Here is a 19,242-nt window from a genome sequence, read left to right as displayed (position 1 = left end):
CCTATGTTGTTTCATTAAATTCTTCCATGTCTGCCAATTCCTTTTGATATAATCTTCTGTATATTCTTTTCATCTTCTTTTAATACTTCCAGGATTGTTTCATGTTCTGCCAAAAGCATCCTTTAGTATTGGAACTTAAGATTTTTATTTCTTCTTTAGTTTCTTGGGCTTAAGAAATGCTGAGCGAGTTCAGCCCCTTTGATTTTCTGATTCCAGCCCTTTTTGTATTTCATTATAGTACTTTATCTTTGTCTTGCCACGCTGCCCTTTGAAATCTTCTCTTCAGCTCCTTAATGTCTTGATATTTTCCCTTTGCTTTTACTTCTTGGTGCTCAATATTCAGAATCACTTCTGACATCCATTTTGGTCTTGATATTTTCCCTTTGCTTTTACTTCTTGGTGCTCAATATTCAGAATCACTTCTGACATCCATTTTGGTCTGTTCTTCCTCCTCTGGCTTTGCACCTTTTGCACTCTTTCTGGATGATATTCTTGTTATCTTTCCATAATTCATCTGTTATTCACTCATTTATGGTCAAGGCCTCAAACCTGTTCCTGAGAAGGTTCTGAAATTCAGGTAGGATAGACTCAAGGCCATATTTTATTTCCCATGGACTTGATTTCACTTTCCTTAGCTTCAGGTTAAACTTGCATATGACTAGTTGGTGCTCTGTTCCACAATCAGCTCTTGGTCTAGTTTTCACAACTGATATTGAGCTTGTTCAGCATTCTTTATACAGATGTAATCTGTCTGATTCCTATGCATACTATCAGGTGAAATCAATGTGTATAGCCTGTGTTTATGTTTCTTGTAAAATGTATTTGCAACAAATAAGTCATTGATTGTTCAAAATTCTATCATTCTGTCTCTAGCTTCATTTCTGTCAGTAAGTCCATGCTTTCCAACTATTGATCCTCTTCTCTGTTCCCAACGTTTGCATTCCAACTACCCATTATTATTAATGCATCTTGATTTCCTGTTCAATTGATCTCTGACTGCAAAAGTCGATAGAAATCTTCTGTTTTCTCTTCTTTGACTCTGGTTGTTGGTGCATTTATTTGAATGATAGTGGTATTCACTGGACTTCCTTGTATGTATATGGATATATTATCCTGTGACTCACAATATTATATTTCAAGATGCATCTAAAAATGACTTCTAAAAATGCATCTAAAAAAACTATGAGAGCAACCCCATTTTTCCTCACCTTTTCATCTCTAGCATAGTAGATCATATAATCATCTGATTCGAAATGCCCCATGCCAATTCATCTCATCTTGCCAATACCAGTGTGTCAATATTTATGCATTCCATTTCTTCCTTAAAAAGATCTAATTTTCCTACATTCATAGTTCTCATATTCCATGTTCCAACCACTAGTATCTGCTTACAACTGTTCCTTTTCCTTAATATTTCCATACTTGAAACTCCACCTCTGTTTTCCTATCTGCTAATCTAAGTTGTTCTATTGTACAAAGGGTTTTCGAAGGCCTGCTATTTTGGAAGTGGATGGCCAAGCCTTCTTCCTAGTCTGTCTTAATCTGAATGCTCAGATTTAGAAAAGTATCTGACAGAAAAGCACTTTACAGAAAAATGCAAATGAAAGTTATTTCCCAATTGTAGAAATAGCTGGTAATTTCAGTGTTGTCCTTGCCCTTGACACGAGTGTCTTGACCCACCCAGTTTCCTGCTCCACCAGCATTCCCTTCAATTCCCACCTGCTCCGTTTAGCACGTTTCCCACTATCCATCCCTTGATCTGATAACTTATATCTCAAGCTTACGGTTTTCTGTGATTCCTAATGCTTCCAGTTGCTGCTGATTTCTTATGCTGTAGTCAGTGTCCCTTGAGTTTAGGGGTCTGTAAGTCCAAATACAAAGTACTAATGTTAGGGAAGCCTTCTTATTTCAGATGGTTCTGAAGAAAAGTCCTTTTTCTTTAATATCTTCTCCAGGTTTATCTTCTTGTGGCTTGGGACCTCTTCCCTTCCTTTTACAACACTATGTAGTCACTGAAAGGAGGATGATCTGTCCTTTAAATCTGGTATATGGTGGTGTTTTTAATGGCATGAGGGATGCAGGATCCTCCTTGTTTCACTTGTGTACTTCTGGGCCAGGGTACCTGTTTTGATGGTGGGGGGAAGCTGAGTCCCCTGTTCCTGTGACTCCTTGCTCCCCTGAACTTCTTTCTCATGGGTTGCTCAGCCTCCCAGCTTTGCCTCAAAACTGCAGGCTCCTCCTTGTTCTGTACATGGACTTGTGGCCAGCGTACCTGTTTTGATGATGGAAGGAAGCTGTGTCCCCTATTCCTGTGCCTCCTTGCTCCCCTGAACTTCTTTCTCACGTGGAACTCAGCCTCCCAGCCTTGCCCAAGGACTGCAGGCTCCTCCTTGTTCTGTACACAGACTTCTTGGCCAGGGTACCTGTTTTGTTGGTGGTGGGGAGCTGAGTCCCCAGCTCCTGTGCCTCCTTGCTCCCCTGAACTTCTTTCTCACGTGGAGCTCAGCCTCTCAGCCTTGCCCGAGGACTGCAGACTCCTCCTTGTTCTAAGTGCAGACTTCTGGGAGGCAGAGCACCGTGTGAGAGAGAAGTTCAGGGGAGCAAGGAGGCACAGGAATGGGAGACTCAGCTTCCTCCCTCCCCATCAAAACAGATACTCTGGCCCAGAAGTCCATGTGTGATCCTTGGGTAAGGCTGGGAGGCAGAGAAGGGGACAAGGAGGTACAGGAGCTGGGGACTCAGCCTCCCTCCCACCATCAATACACCATCAAATCAGACTTCCTGGCTTCAGGAAATCTATTGGTACTGTGTTCCATTTTGGGAGTGACATCTTTCCTTGGGCTTGTGTAGGTTGTGAGATCTCCTGCTTCTTACATGACATTGTTATGGTAGAGGTTTTCACTCCTTAGGCAGTAAAAGGTTCTTGATCTGAAATCTCTGTTCCAGAGGAGGGTGTGGCAGCTACCCTGCCTGACTTTCTCTCTGAACTTGTGACTCAAGGAAAGATTTTCTTCCATTTGGGTGAGAAAGTTCTGTGAAAGCAGCCTCCTCTGTCAGACAACTGCAGCTAAGCCAGTCTAAGTTGCGTCAGGCTAATGGTAGTTAACACGTTGCTGCACATTTTTAAATTGACGACTGTGCTTAGAAACACATTTTGCCGTCATTCGTGGCAACATGTTAATTGACTGGATGTAGCAAAATGCAGTGTGGAGCACGGAGACGTACACAGGGCATGCATGCATGGAGACCTGAATGGAAAACCAGGAAGCCCTGGTTTTCACTTTGAGAACTGGGTCTGTCACCCCACTCAAGCTCCAACTGTCTTGCTCTCTTCTGCTTGAGCATAAGGAGTCCCCTGTGGACTAGCCAAACAGCTCTGATCCCCACAAAGTACCTAACTCAAATTCCAGCTGTCCTCTGTACATCACCCACAGCATCGCTCCCACCTCATCACTCCCACCATGCAGCTTCTGCTGTGTCACTCCCTGACATAGGCCTCTGTTCCCCACCACATGCTTCTGCTCCCCCATGTTCAATATTCTTAACACCACAGTTCAAAGCATCAGTTTTTCAATTCCTTATTCATTGATGCTGCTCCTTGGAGGCAAGGATTCTGATACCTCATCTGACATACTTTGGGCATGTTGCAAGGAGAGACCAATCCTTAGAGAGGGACATCATGTTTGGAAGGGTGGAGAGACAGTGTAAGAGAGGAAGATCCTTGATGAGGTGGATTGATTTAGTGACTGGGATAATGAGGGTAGGTATGTCAGAGACAATAAGGTTGACACAGGAAAGAGCAGGTTTCAAGAGTATTGTACATAGGATTGCTATGAGTTGCAAGGAACTTGACAGCACCTAACAACAAACAACAACATGGGGTAATTGAAAATACCTTGAAATGGATTGAGTAGGTTTCCCTTAGACTTTAAAGTGACATTCTTGTTCTTTAGCACTTTAAAGAGGTCCTTGGCAACAGATTTTCTCAATGCAGTACATTATTTGATTTTGTGACTGATCATATCTTCCATCTGCTTGGTATTTCAACCTTTCCGGTACAGACAAATACACTTTGGCTTTGCTTTTGCCATAGATTTCCATTTCATCTGACAGCAAGTCTGTCTCCTCGGCCAGAACATCCACAGCTTTGGGAGTCTGTCTTCTTGAAATCTCAATATCACTTAGTACAGGAAGAGATTTTTGAGTTTCAGGCAGCACAGTCTTTACCGGTAAACTGCTGTTTCTAGGAGCCACCTCCATTCACTGCTGACCACATTCTGAATCCACAGAAGCCAACGCCAGAAGACTCACTTCATCCTCAACAATGAGGCCGCTAGGATGCATATTGGGAGACTCATATTCAAGCTTCCCAGATAGAAAGTCATGGGAACAATTGAGAACTGTAGTTCCTAATTGTATCCAACTGTGGGGAGATCTTTTCTGGCTTGGGAGAGCCTCACACAACAATCTCAGCCTCAGGAAGCTTGCTCTGAACCTGAGGGGTTTCCCACTGGTAGCTCATTGTCATGACACCCTTCCTCTGGAACGAGCACTGCATAGCAGCCTCTAGAGACCCCTGCGCCCTGATCACCAATATCTTCTTTACATTTAAGTTGATCCCTGATTTATCAAGCAGTTCAATGACAGCTCTGGTGACTGGTAAAATAAAACACTCATGCACGTCCCCACTTACTAGCTTCCCCAGGTTTATATCTGTCACTCCATGCAAGTCTTTCTCTGGCTTCAGGGCATTGAGTACCTTGCTGCTGAACGAATTCTTAGAGATAATTCTTAGAGACATGGAGCGCCAGGCCATGGGCTTTAATGTCTTCATTAACCTTCAAGATTTCATCTATAATCTTATCTTCACCATTCTCTGGAGACAGATGTGGGTGACGTAAGACCAGCCTCCTTGGCCAAGTTCTGGTTTATTTTCTGCATCAGATTATCATCACCTGTCTGAATAATAGCAAGAACTGGCTGAAAGGTGGGGGTTTTCTCTTGCAGCAAACTCAGCACTTCTTTTGAATACTGAATGACTTCTCTGACAAGGCACACCCTTGGCGGGGGAGCCTGGGTTCTCCTCCGGGCCTGGATGCTCTTGCCCTGGCCGACCTGCTGCCTCCACTGCCAACACCCCCCCCTTCCCCCCTCCCCCCTTGGCTCTCTCATGGTGTGTGGACACAGTTGCAGCATGGAGTGCCAGAGTGGTGCTCAAGGGCCTTGCAGGCATGACCTACTCTAACCTTGGATATTTTTTTTGAGTGAAAGATTACAATGCAAATTGCTTTCCTTTCAATCATTCACCAGATTTTGTCTTGTGACATTAATTACAGTCCCCACATTGTAACAGCACTCGTCTCACCTCCTGTCTATGACTTTTATTTCCATTTTTCTTTCTATTATACCCCTTCCTGACTTCTGCCCTGGGAAAATATTGTAGTTTTGATCTTGTACATTCGATTGTTCCAAAGGCTGAGTGCCTCCCTAATGTTAGCATTCACCTTATGGAATTGTCTCATGACTTGGACTTCACTATTTAGACATCTTGCAGGCAGATATAGATTTGTCCATGAAGTAAGAATGGTACTATTTCCACTGCCCCTTGTTTCTGGAGCAAGAGATGAAGAAACAGCTTCAAATTGGGAAAAGGCTGTTGAGAAGGTAGAATCCTAGCAGAACTTCTTATTTTCTTGTTGCCTTCAAGTCAGTTCCAATGCATGGCAACTCCTTGTGTGCAGAGTAGAACTGTTTCTTAGTGTTTACAACGCTCTGACCTTTAGGAAGCAGATCACTAGATCTGTCTTCTGAGATGTCTTTTGATGGGTTCAAACACCCCACTTTTAGACTAGCAGCGGTGTACATAACTATCCAGTGACTCCACCTTTCAAGGCAGCTGCATTTTAATTAAGACAAGTGATTACAAGAATATTCTGAGAAAAGTTGATGACAGAGTGGGCATTCCTGAGGGCATCAGGCTATTATTTGGGAGAGAGAAGTGATGAAAGATAAGTGATTGTGTGGCACATATAGGTGTTAATGCAGATTCCAACATTTCACCCAAGGCCTGCTGGATGGATATCTGTGGTATGGAACTCTGCCTATTAAAAACCCCTAGATTAATGTACTGCATAGCAATGTAGGGACTCCCTGTCCTAGATGATATCTGGCATCACTTCTAGCTCCAAACCTGGAATGAGGATGAGGATTTAATTTAGGGTCCTAGCAGTGAACAAGAAAGGAACATTTCAGAAGATGAATCAAAGTGAATTAGGAGAGAAGATGAAAGAGTAAATATAACTAGAAACATATGTGCACACACACACACACACACACACACACACACACACACACACAGAGAGCCTTGATTCAGACTCTTTTTGGATGGAAAAATTACAATTTTATTTCAAACTGGCATCAGAAAAGGGTGAAAAATTGGAGGCAGGCACTCAAGTAATATCATTAGAGTTCTAGTCTCCTATCCTTGGATCTATTTTCTTCTGTGCTGATTTCCATTCGGTTACTACCTGTATGATCAATGGTCATCATTAGGTTCAAACTTAGCAACATGTAAAAAATCTTGGACAGTCATGCCCATTCTTAGTCATTTTATAAATACCTATTTAGCCATTAGTCAAACCAGTACTAGAATTCTCCTCCACTCATTCCTTTCCAAGGAACTAAGAGGTTGCACTGGCAACCCAAAGGTATATAGTAATGTAGTTAGAGTTCACCAGCTGTTTCATGGACAGACTCTTCCTTAACAATAAACTGCCTCTGAAAATACCAGAGGGTCAGGTACTGGTGTGTTTCGACTCAACAATACACAACAACAACATGCCTTGTCAGAGCCCAGTGCCTAACAGAGTTAAGAAGCCATTGGTTTGTGCAAAAGACTTTTCTAGCTCCTTAGGAAGTCCTTGTCCTATCCTGTGCCCTCCTCATGATCTCTATTATGTTCAAGTTTGTTACATTCACTGTGTTGATTTATCTTGTTGAAGGACTTCCTGTCTTTCACTCTCCACCTTTCCCAGTATGATGTCTCTTTCCAAGGACTGGTTCTTCCTAACAACATGCACAAAGTAAGTGAAATGAAGTTACGCTATCATTACCTCTAAGGAGCACCCTGATTATACTTTCTTCAAGACATATTTGTTTGTTCTTTTGGCAGTCCATGGGCTATTCAGTACTTTTCTCCAAAATCACAATTCAAAGACATTGGTTCTTCTGTCAACCTCATTCATTGTCCAACTTTCAGAAGCTTAGCAAATAACTGAAAAGATGATGGCTTGGATCAGACACATTTAGTCTTTAAACTGGCAGATGAAGGGTCACAGAAAGAAGGGAAGACCTGCAACAAGATGGATTGGCACAGTGACTACCACAGTGGGCTTGAGTATGACAGAGATCATGAAGATGGTGTAGGATAGGGCAAGGTGCAGATCTGTTATGACATGCAAGGTTAGGATCTATTATTATCTGTTAGGATCTGCATTGCAGTAGTTGACTTGATGGCACCAAACAACATTATTTAATTATGAGTCATAGTTGATTTGTTTTCAAGGAAACCTCTGGTGTGGTTTGGAACTGCCAGACTTTCAGCTAGTACATTTATTGTTTTATTATTTCTGAATGGTGACCGTGTTCCTAAGTACTGGTCATAATTTTAAGCAGATGGATTTATATTTTTTCTCTTTCATAGTATATTTTGACTTGACTGTTTTGATTTTTTTTAATTGACCGTGATGTTAATGTTATCTGATATCTATGCTTCCTACCTCTTTATGTAAGATAATTGGGAGTTAAGATTAATAGTGAGCATGAAAACATTCCCATGACGCTGAAAAAGAGAACAGATGTCTGAGTCCTGCAGGCTGTTCTCCTGGAAGTCACCAGGCCCACTCATCATTTTGCACTTTTGCTTTTACAGTTGCTCTTACCTAGAATACTTCTCACCCAGAAATTCATTGGCCCACTCCTTCACCTTCTTCATGTTGTCATCAAATTTCATCTTCTCAGTGAAGCTTTATCTGACTTTACACTATATAATAGAGTATCATGCCACCATCACTTGTCTACTCCTACTTCTCCCATCAAGCTGGACCATATTTCCTTCCTTCTTTTTCATAGTATGTATTGCCTTCAAACTTTCTACTAGAAAATTATAAATTGGAATGTTTCTATAAATAATGCAGAGCTGGAGGTACTTACTCTCTATGCCATGAAATCTGGAAGACAGCTACATGACCAATCTACTGGAAGTCATCCATACTTGTACTCATTCCAAAGGAAAATTATCCAATGAGATTATGTGGAAATTATTGAAAACATATTTAATATCATGCATAAGTAAAATTTTCCTGAAGAGAATTGAAAAATAGTGCAGCAAGATAGCAGTAGAGAACTGCCATGAATTCAAGCTAAATTAGAAGGTGTGGAATGAGACATATCATTGCTAATGTCATATGGATCTTAGATGAAGGCAGAGAATACTAGAAAGGGTGTGAATTTTAAAAAATCTGAGTGAAAGTTTGTTGTTGTTATGTGCCATTGAGTCGCCTGCAACTCATATTGACTCTATGTACAACAGCTCTGAAGCCTGCCCTGTCCTGGGCCAGTTTCATTGACTCCAACACACTATCTCCATAACAACACTACATCTCATCCGGGGTCTTCCTCTTCTGCTCTGTCCCTCTATTCTTCCGAGCATGATGTCTCTCTCTAAGGACTGGTCTGTCCTGGCCATGTGCCCAGAGTAAGTGAGATGGAACTTCAAAATCCTATCCTCTAAGGAGAAACTTTGTTTCACCCTCTCTAAGACAGATCTATTTGTTTTCTTGGTGTCCTATAGTATGTTTAAGACTCTTCTCCAGCACCACAACTCAAAGGCATCAATTCTTGTTTGTGAAAGTTTACAAAGCAAATTAATTTTTTCATCGAACTGTTCATACACATTTTGTTTGATAACATTAATTTCAATATCCACAATGTAATCACTTTCCGCACTTCCTTCCTGTAATTCTGATTTCCATTAACACTTCTGTATTTCTCTGTGTCTTCCCTTTCTTTTGTAATATTGTGCCAATCATTTCCTTATTGGATATTGCTTTTTCCTTCACCTTCACTTCTTGTGTTCTATGACTGTGAAAGGCATCAACTATGTGGATAATAACAAATTATGGATACAGTTTCAAAGAATGAGAATTCAAGAGCACTTAATTGTGTACTGTACATAAAACAAGAAGCAGACATTCAAATAAAACAAGTGGATACTGCATGATTTAAAATAAAGTGTGCTTTGGGGTTAGAGACCTTCTCCACACTTGTTCATTTTGTACTCTGAACAAATAAGAAAGAATCTAGACTATATGAAGAATTCAGTATTGGGATTTGAGGAAGACTAATCACTAGTGATACGTACATGGAACAATCTTGCATGCTGAAAACAAAAAAGATTTCAACCACTTGCTAATGAAGATCAGAAACTAAAGCCTTCACTGTGCATTACACCTTAAAACAAAACAATTTTTAAAGTACTTTATGTGGAATTGTTGTTGATAAATCCTCTGAATGTTAGAATTCAGCTGTGAAGCCATCTGGTCTAAGACTTTTCTTATAGGGAAGTCTTTTTTCTGACCTGTTCAATTTCTTGTTTTGTGATGGGTCTGTTCAAGTGTTCTACATCTGCCTATTTCATTCTGGGTGGGGCATGAGTTTCAAGGAATTTGATCATCTCCCCTCAGTTTTCAGATTTATCAGAGTATAGCTTGTCATAGTAATCCAATATTATCAATTTAATTGCATCTGGTTTTGTTGTGATGTGACTTCTATCATTTCTTAATAGATTTATCTGTGTCTTCTCTTTTTCCCCTTTTGTTAACTTTACCAATAGTTTGTCAATTTTTTTGACCCTTTCAAGAAACTAGCTCCTGGTCTTATTGATGGTTTCAATTATTTTTCTGTTTTCAATCTCGTTGATTTGAGCTCCTGTTCTTATAAATTTCTTTCTTCTAGAGGCTGTAGGATTAGATTGTCATTCTTTCTCTATTTGATGAAGGTGTTGAGTAATTCCATTGATTTTTTTTCTTCTTTCCTCTTTTTTTTTTTTATGTGCGTGGCTATTGCTATGTCCTTCCCCTAAGGACTGCATTAGCTGTGTCTCAGAGGTTTTGGAATTTTGTATTTTCATTTTCATTTGTTTCAAGGAACTTTTAAGTTTCATTCTCTATTTCTTTTATAAATCAATCATGTTGTAGTAGAGAGTTACTCAGTTTCCACATGAGATGATTTTGTAAACTTTACCCTCCTATGGTTAATTTCTAGTTTTATGGCATTGTGGTCTGAGAAGATACTTTGTATTATATCCAATTTTTTTAAATGTGTTGAGGCTAACTTTGTGTCCTAATATGTATGTGATAGATTCTAGAGAATGTACCAAGTGTGCTTAAGAAAAAAAGTGAATTGAGTTTTAGTAGGGTTCAGTGCCCTGAATAAATCCAAAAGGTCCAGTTGGCTGATTGTATAGTTTAGATATTCGCATCTTTGTTAAGTTTCTTTTGATTTGACCTATCCTGTGGTGATAGTGATGTGTTGAAGTCTCCGACCACTATTGTGGTGCTGCTTATTTCTTTATTTATCCATTGTTTTATGTATTTTGCAGGTCTATCATGTGATGCATAAATGTTGACCAAGGTTATGTCCTCTTCATCTGTTGTGCAATGCCTTTCTTATCTTTTATGGTGGTTTTCATTCAGATGCCTATTTTGTCAGAGATTAAGAAACACACTCAGAGTCATTTTAAGACACACATAACTCTGATACCAAAACTGAGCAAAGACATTACCCAGAAAGAAAATTACAGACCAGTATCTCCCATGAATATAGATGTAAAAATCCTTAACAGAATCCTAGCCAATATAATCCAAAAGCACATGAAAAAAATAATTTAACAACCATGAGCCATGTGTAAAGGGATGGAAGACTCAGTGGGTCAGACCTCATCAGTGTGGGAAGTCCAGACCCTGGAAAGGATTGAAGAGGAGGCAGTGGGAGCAGCACTGGTAGAGAGCCTTGAGAATCTAAATCTGCCCAATGTTGTCATCACCAGGATCATCAAGGAGGTGCTCCCAGACAGGGTCAACATCTCCAAGGAGGCCCGGAGCACCATTTCCCGTGTCTCCAGTTGTCTTTGTGCTTTAAGTCACTTCCTATGCCATCAACTTTGCAATGACAGGGAAACAAGACCATGAATGCCACTGATGTACTCTCAGCCACGGAAGAAATGGAGTTCCAACAGTTCATTACTCCACATGAAAGAGGCTCTGGAAGCATACAAGCAGGAGCAGAAAGACAAGAAGGAAGTGTCTGAGCAAAAGAAAAAGGATAGAGACAGAAAAACTGATTCAGAAGAACAAAACAAGAGCAGAGATGAGGACAATGTTGAAGATGAGGAAAGGCTGGAAGAAGAACAGAATGAGGAGGAGGAGGTGGACAATTAAATAGGGTGGCAAGACTATGGCACCTTGGAAGATGCCTTTCTGAAATGTGGTACGTATTTATGAGATTACCAGCTGGGCAGAGTAGCCTTTAGGCAGAAAGGCCAGAGAAGATGGATGGAAATAAAACTGACTAAAATTGTTATCAAAACCAGTGCTTCCTAGACTTGGAATGTCTGAGTAGCAGCAGAACCTTATTTTGCTTAATCAGTCTGAAGGTCGTCACTTTTTGACAAGAAGGATTCAAAACAGCTAATGAAAATTAGCCAGTTTGATCTCATTTGTTTAGTTATGTGAATGGTTAGGGTGTTTTTGATCCCTGGTTCCTTCATCTTCGCCTCCCCTAATCTCTAAAAGTAATCCTTCCATTCACCAGTCAGTTGAGGCTCATGGAAAATGTGGGCACAGGGTGAACCTGTATTTGATTGTACAGAATTTAGCAATATGACAAGATGATTTCAGTTTAGGAGACAACCAAAAAGCTGGAGGAGGATAGGGAAACCTGTTGTCTCTTCTCTTGACTTAAAACTCTTCTTAATTGCACACCCATGTTTATCGCGGCTTTGTTCACAATAGCAAGGAGTTGGAAACAACCTCAGTGACCATCAACAAATTAATGGATAGAGAAGCTGCGGTACTTTCACACCATGGAATACTACACTGCATTGAAAAAACAAGGAACTCATGCAATATTATTCAAAATGGATGACGCTGGAGGACATCATGCTGAGTGAAATATCTCAGTCACAGAGGGACAAATGCTGCATGGTGTCATTGTTGTAGAACAGGACTCATATTGGGGCTGGAGGGAGACTGAGAAGGATGGGATAAATAATGTATACTGCATTGAAACAGATGAGGGAGAAAACTGTTTAAAAGGGATATGTGATTAGGTATTTTTGTCATGATAGGAGTCCAGAGTGAAGGCTGCATAGTGGAGTGGACCTGAAGAGACAGACTGTATAACAATGAAAGAATTTGTCTTTTACTTTTCCAAGAGGGTAGTGTACTGGGGAGTGGGGGAGGGATGGGCAGGGAGAAAAGTGTAACAATGAATGAATAGAAATCTGAAGTCTCTGTAAATTTTCATTAAAATGAATAAAAAATACCACCCAAACTCTTCTGTATTGGGGAGCTCTGGTGGCCTAGTGGCAAGAAGCTGCACTGCAATCCCAGAGGTACGTGGTTCAAATCCACCAGATGCTCTGGTGGAGAAGGAGGGGCAATCTCCTCCTGTACCAGTCAGATCTGATGTAACATCACACACACACACACACACACACACACACACTAATAAGATTAAAAACAAACAAAAAACACCCTTCTGTATTACATGTAGGTTTGTGACTTGCTTCAGTGCCTGTGCTCTGGACATACCTTCACATTACAGAGTATAACCACTGAAGTAAGGCCACCAGTGTTTTATTCTTACAAAATAAGTGACTTAGTCTTAGATGTATTTTGTTGCCTGCCCCTTAACAGCTTTAGGATTTATCACTACCCCCTGGAAGGTGTAAAATCCCAGGCTTTCATTTGTAATTAATCAACTAGATTTGTGAACAGCTTTTCATTCTTCAGTTCATGAATTCTAAACTTCATAATCTCAAGGCACAACTTCTCCATCTCTTTTTTCCTTTGCCTTCTGGTGCTGTGTCCCATTCTATTTTCTCCCCTCACCCTGATCCCCCACCTTTTCACCTTTCTGCCAATTCAGGGACATTGAAAACCTGCTTAATATATAAAATTGTAAAATCCTCATAGACTTTATTGTATTTCCATGTTTTTATTAAAAAACCAATACTATAAAACTCCTCTAAACCTTAAGGGAAATGTGATGGTGCTCAAGAATATAATTCCCCCAAACCATTTATCCCCTTTATTGACTTAGAAAGTATGTGACCTTTCTATGTCTTCTTACTTGTCAGTATTCCAAGCACTTTCTGTCTCTAAGTTAGACTGCTCAAAGTTTGACAGGTAGTGAAGTGCAGTTTGGCACTGTTAACTCGTTAAATGAATACAGTGAAAAGTTTGTTAGTGAGTGGAGAATTGAGAAAAATGTCATTCATTGTATAAATAAAGACCATTTTTCTTGAAAGCAAAAAAAAAAAGATCAGGATGAAGTGGGATTCGATGGATAACAGGTATGGAAGGATGGTTCAACATAAGAAAAACAATGTAATTTACCACATTAATAAAGCAAATATCAAGAACCATATGATCTTAGTAATTGATGCAGAAAAGGCATTTGACAAAATCCAGCACCTACCCAGCAAAATTGGAATGGAAGTGAATTTCCTCACATAGTGAAAAGTGTGCAAAACCAAAAGCCAATATAATTCTCAGTGGAGAAAGACTGAAAGCATTTTCCTTGTGAGCAGGGACCAGACCAGGAAGTGTCACCACTTCTGTTCAATATTGTGTTGGAAGTACTTGGTTGGGTAATATGACAAGAGAAGGAAATAAAATGTATCCAGATCAGCAAAGAGATGGTTAAACTATCGCTATATGTAGATGATGTGATAGTATATGCAGAAAACTTCAAGGACTAAAAAAACAAATAAACAAAAAACCAAAATAAAAAACCAAACAAACCCCAAACCAACAATCCCATTAGAGATAGTAGACCAATTTAGTAGAGTGGCAGGATATAAGATCAATATCCAAAAAAATCACTGGGCTTCTTCTGTAGTAATAGAGAATTCAGAGAAGGAAACCAAAAAGGCAATACCATTTACAATAGCCAAGCACACATTGAGATACTTGGCAGTGAACCTAACTAGAGACCCAAAAGACTTGTAAAAAGAAGACTTTAGAACATTTATGCAAGACATAATAAAAAAATCCTAAAGAAATGGAAAAATGTGCCCTGTTCATGGATAGGAAAACTCAATATAGTAAAAAATGACTATCCTACCAAAAGCAATTTGCATGTTCAAAGCAATCCCAATACAGATACCAAATTTATCTTTCAAGGAGATCAAAAGGGAAATTGTCAAGTTTAATTGGAGAGGAAAGAGACCCCAAATAAGCAAAGCACCTTTAAAAAATAAAAATGAAGTTGGAGGCATAGCACTGTCTGACCTCAAAACCTACTACACAATGGTGGAGTATGGTCGTAACCAAAACAGCATGGTACTGGTACTATGACAGGCACATAGACTAATGGAACAGAATTGAGAACCCAGAAATGGACTCATCTATCTATGGTCAACTGCTATTCGACAAGGAAATAAAATCAGTAAAATGGGGAAATGAAACCTCTTAAAAAATGGTGCTGGCAAATCTGGACTGCTACGTGTAGAATGCGAAAAGGATCAACATCTCAAACCATATACACAAACCAACTCAAGGTGGATCAAAGACCTGGGAGTAAAACCCAAAACAATATGTTCATAAGAGACAAACTGGGATCAAGCTTAGAAGGCCTAACCTATGGTCTTAAAGAGACTGCCAAATATAGCCAGAAATGCATGATCTAGTTAGGATAAAATTAATGAGTGAAAAAAACTTTTTTCAATAGAGTGAAAAGAAAACCTACTGACTGAGAAAATCATATGGCAATACTTTTTCAGACAAGGATCTCACAGATGGAGATTTGTACACCAATGTTCATAGCAATGTTATTCATCATAAGAACATAGAAACAACCCAAATATTCAACCAAAATTGAATGGATTGAGAAATTATCATATATTCACAGGACAGAATACTATGTAGCATGCAGGAGCAATGATTTAGAAAATCACTACCTAACTTGGGAGGGACTGGAGAGCATTATACAAAGGGAATTGATTTAGTCCCATAAGGACAAATATTGTATAAGATCATCATTGTAGAAATAGATAACTAGTAAAATGTGTATGAAGATCCAAAAGGGTGGGAATAGAGCAGTGAGGATGGGCAGGGTCACACAATTTGATGGGTAGAGGGACAGGTGGGTAAAGGAAATGGGAAAGATCTGGTGTATATGAACTTTGTAAGTAAACCAGTAAGCATAAAAGAAAAAATTTTTTAAAAACCCAACAAAACAAATGCCCTAAATCCTCATAACTGAACTATAAACCACATTTTGGTAACCAGAGAGAAAAATACTGATTTCCTTTTATTTTAATCTACAGTCAACAGTCATGGAATTAGTAGTATAAAATCAGATGGCATATTGAATTAAATAAATCTGATCTATTAAAAGTATTAAAAAGCAAAATGTCACATTGCAGACTAAGATGTTCTTGACTCAAGCCATGGTATTTTCAATCCCCTTCTGTAAATGTGTAAATAAGGAAGACTAAGTAAGAATGCATGCATTTAGATTATGGTATTTGCAAAAAATTTTGAATATACTGGAAATTGTGAGAACAAATAACAAATCTGTCTTGAAATGTGTACTAGCAAATGTTCTTGTGTACAAGCAGAAGGTAGGATGGCAAATACTTTGCCTGATGCACTGTACTTATGCTGTAAAGAGTGATGAGTCCTTGGAGAAAGACTCATACTTGGGGAAAGAGTAGGTCATCCGAAAAGAGAAATACACTCAACAACATTGGTTGACCCAGAATCCTGCATGTTTGATATTTAGATATTTCAGTTAGGACTCTAAGGATATAGAATGGAATGTCATTCGAACTAGCAACTTTCATTTTTTGTTGTTTTACTTAATGTTTTGTTGACGTGTGTGTAAGTTTACACAAATTAGGTTCCCAATCAACAATTGTTTTGTAACTTGTTCTGTGACATTAATTATGTTTATCACAGTGTGTCCAAAAAAGATAGACTGACACAAGGATTGAAACAATGGGTGTATAGGAATGATTGATTATTCACAATGAGAAATGTGTGAAACACAACGCATATGAATGAAATAAAATGAATATAAATTTTGTATGCAAACCAATATAAAAGAAACAAGCTTAACATTCATAAAAACAAACAAAAATATACAGATAATTGTGAGGATGGTGCAGAACTAGGCAGTATTTCATTTATTACACAGAGGATCACTCTGAGTTGGAACCAATTTGAGGGTACCCAACTACAAGGGAGCTCTGGTGGCCTAGTGGTTAAGAAGCTGCACTGCAGTCCCAAAGGCATACAGTTTGAATCCACCAGCAATCTCCATCTGTGCACTTAACTGTCTCTGAAAACCTTGCTGAGAGTCAGTTGGTTCAGACTCAATGGTACACAACACAAACAATAGCAAGAATGAGTCAGAATTGACTCAACAGTAATGGATTTGTGACTTTTATTCTCAATAGTTGTCCTTTCAGTTTGAGGATAAGGAGAACAGTTACAGAAGATATAAAGAGAGATGATGACCAGCTGTTTGGATGTGACATTGATGGAAAATAGGAGTCTTGGCCTGATTTCAGTTAGAGAAATAATATTATCCTATCTGCATTTTTGAGGACCTAAAATGTTTGCTGCAGAGGGTCAAGGACCACAACCTTCAATATGGATTGAAGCTCAATATCAAGAAAACAAAGATTCTCAGCACTGGGCTCATTGGCAGCATCATGATAGACGATGAAGAGATTGAGATTGTTCAGTTTTAGTTTTCTTGACTCCACAATCAACACTTGATTCCAGCAGCCAGCATATTAAAAGACATGTTGCATTGGGAAAATCTGCTGTCAGAGACCTCTCCAAAGTACTGAAGAGCAATGATGTCAGTCTGGAGACTAAGGAGTGCCTGAATCAGGCCATGGTGTTTGTAATTGCTTGCTATGTGCTATGCATCAGAAAGCTGGACAATGACTAGGGATGATAGAAGGAGAATTGATGCCTTTGAGCTGTGGTGCTGGAGAAGAGTTTTGAATATGCCAGAGACAGCTAGCTGAACAAATAGGTTCATCCTAGAGAGGGTGAAAGCAAGCTGTTCTTTGGAGGCAAGGATTCTGAAGTTTCGTCTGACCTACATACATCATGCTTGGGAGGGTGGAGGGACAGTGCAAGAGAGAAAGACTCTCCATGAGATAGATTGATTCAGTGATTGGGGTAATGAGGGTAGGTGAGTCAGAGACAATGAATAAGATTGGCACAGGATAGAGCAGAGTTTAGGGCTGTTATACATAGTATCACTATGAGTCGCAAGCGACTTGATGGCACGTAACAACAACAACATTTGCATTTTTTGAGCCACTGGATGATACAAATAATGTTTAATGTGCATAGCTGTTAATCAAAAGGTTGGTGGTTCGTGATCACTTAGAGGTACCTTGGAAGAAAGTCTTGGTGATCTACTTTTGAAAATTCAGCTATTGAAAACTCCATGTAGCACACTCCAACACACATGAAGGAATAGAATCCACCATGAATCAGAGTTGACTTGACAACAGCTATGTTTTTGTGGGGGTTTGTTGTTGTTTTGTTTTGCATGTTAGAAAACCCTTTGGTTCCAAGAGGGAGAAACCATTGTGTGATAGTTATTAAAAGATAAGATTGAAGGTAGGAGACCTACCTGGGTGGTTATCACTGTGCCTGAGGTGAGAGAAGATGGTGTCCTCGTCAGTTGACAGCAGGGACTGAAAAGAAGTAGACCTATTTTCATTTTTGGTGATCTCCAAAGTACGTGGATTCCTATTAACTCTCCACATTAGGACTGAGGAGAGCCAGGAACCTGTGCTTCTACTAAGTATATTCTTAAGTAATCACGTTAGAAACCTTTCCTACATCTTTAACTTTCCTTTAGTGAAATAAATCTGGAGGAAGCCTGCTGCTATTCAGGAAGAGAAGTGATAATGTTGAACAAAAAGTTTTTGGAAGGAATGTGTAGCATTCAACATCCAAGGTTGCTGCTCTCCAAATCTTTTGTTCAAGTAAATTAGTTTCATTTGTCTCAGGGCACTTTTTCCAGGCCAACTTCTTCCAACTAACCCAGAAATGTTTCTCAGTGGTGTGTTTGAGGCTTGGCTACTTCTCTTTGCCTGGAACAAATCTCTTATTACAAGGAAATAGTTGAATGATGATTCTCAACCCTTGGATTCTATTCCTCTCTCAGCTGTTGATTTGTAATTTGATGCCTTTATCACTTTCAGCTTAACCTGATACCTCTCTTGCCTGTTTCTCTTCTAGTATCATCACCTTACCAGTCTCTAGCTAGACTGTTAGGATTAACGCCTGTTTCTTTAAGACTTTCCCAAGATGTATCAGAGGCACATATGTTGTTTTCTTTGCTTACTTCCCAGATTGGTATGCTTTTCTCTTGGTCCAATGGTCATGCTTTCTATCAGAGTCTAAAAACATCCAGATGATGGGAATATCATGTTGCTTATTTCACATGGGAAAGGCACTACTTATTCTCTTCTTGTTCAAGTTGCATTCAAATCAAATTTCCATGGCACCATGTGAGTGGGAGTTTCACAGCTCTTGTGTCAGCTGTCGAAGCTTAGTAATACTATTTCCAAACATGAGCTAGTAAGCAGCCAAAAGTACTAGTCAGAGAAATCCTGGCAGACCTCACGCACCTATAGCAATCCAAACAGTGACTCATACAGTGACTGTCAGGATAAATATGGGAATAAGTGACTTTTTTTCCCAAGGAGAAAGAATTGTCAAAATGCTTATCACTTTATAAAATAAAGATTGTGACTGTCCATATTTTGAAAATTTCCAATCATTCAATAGCTTTCCCCCCTCCCTTTTTCTTTTCTTTGAGATGGTTAATTGCTTTAACTTGCAATTCTTGTTTCTAGGAGACCAGGCCAACATAAGAGTTTCCGAAATGTGTTGCCACCTGAGCTCTGGATCCACT

At 39.5% G+C, this 19,242-nt stretch overlaps 2 pseudogenes; one reads left to right on the top strand and one right to left on the bottom strand.

The window, feature by feature from the left end:
• Nucleotides 1-1,767: 1,767 nt before the first annotated feature.
• LOC102869988 lies at nucleotides 1,768-8,011 on the bottom strand (annotated as a pseudogene).
• A 2,950-nt stretch (nucleotides 8,012-10,961) lies between these two features.
• LOC102869586 lies at nucleotides 10,962-11,498 on the top strand (annotated as a pseudogene).
• The last annotated feature ends 7,744 nt before the right edge of the window (nucleotides 11,499-19,242 follow it).

The sequence above is a fragment of the Elephantulus edwardii genome, unplaced genomic scaffold (genome assembly GCF_000299155.1).
Source record: "Elephantulus edwardii isolate Elephantulus edwardi_28Jun2011 unplaced genomic scaffold, EleEdw1.0 scaffold00492, whole genome shotgun sequence".
NCBI classification, from domain to species: Eukaryota; Metazoa; Chordata; class Mammalia; order Macroscelidea; family Macroscelididae; genus Elephantulus; species Elephantulus edwardii.
Note: the sequence above shows the minus strand (reverse complement) of the source record. Positions and strands in the feature narration are given on the sequence as shown.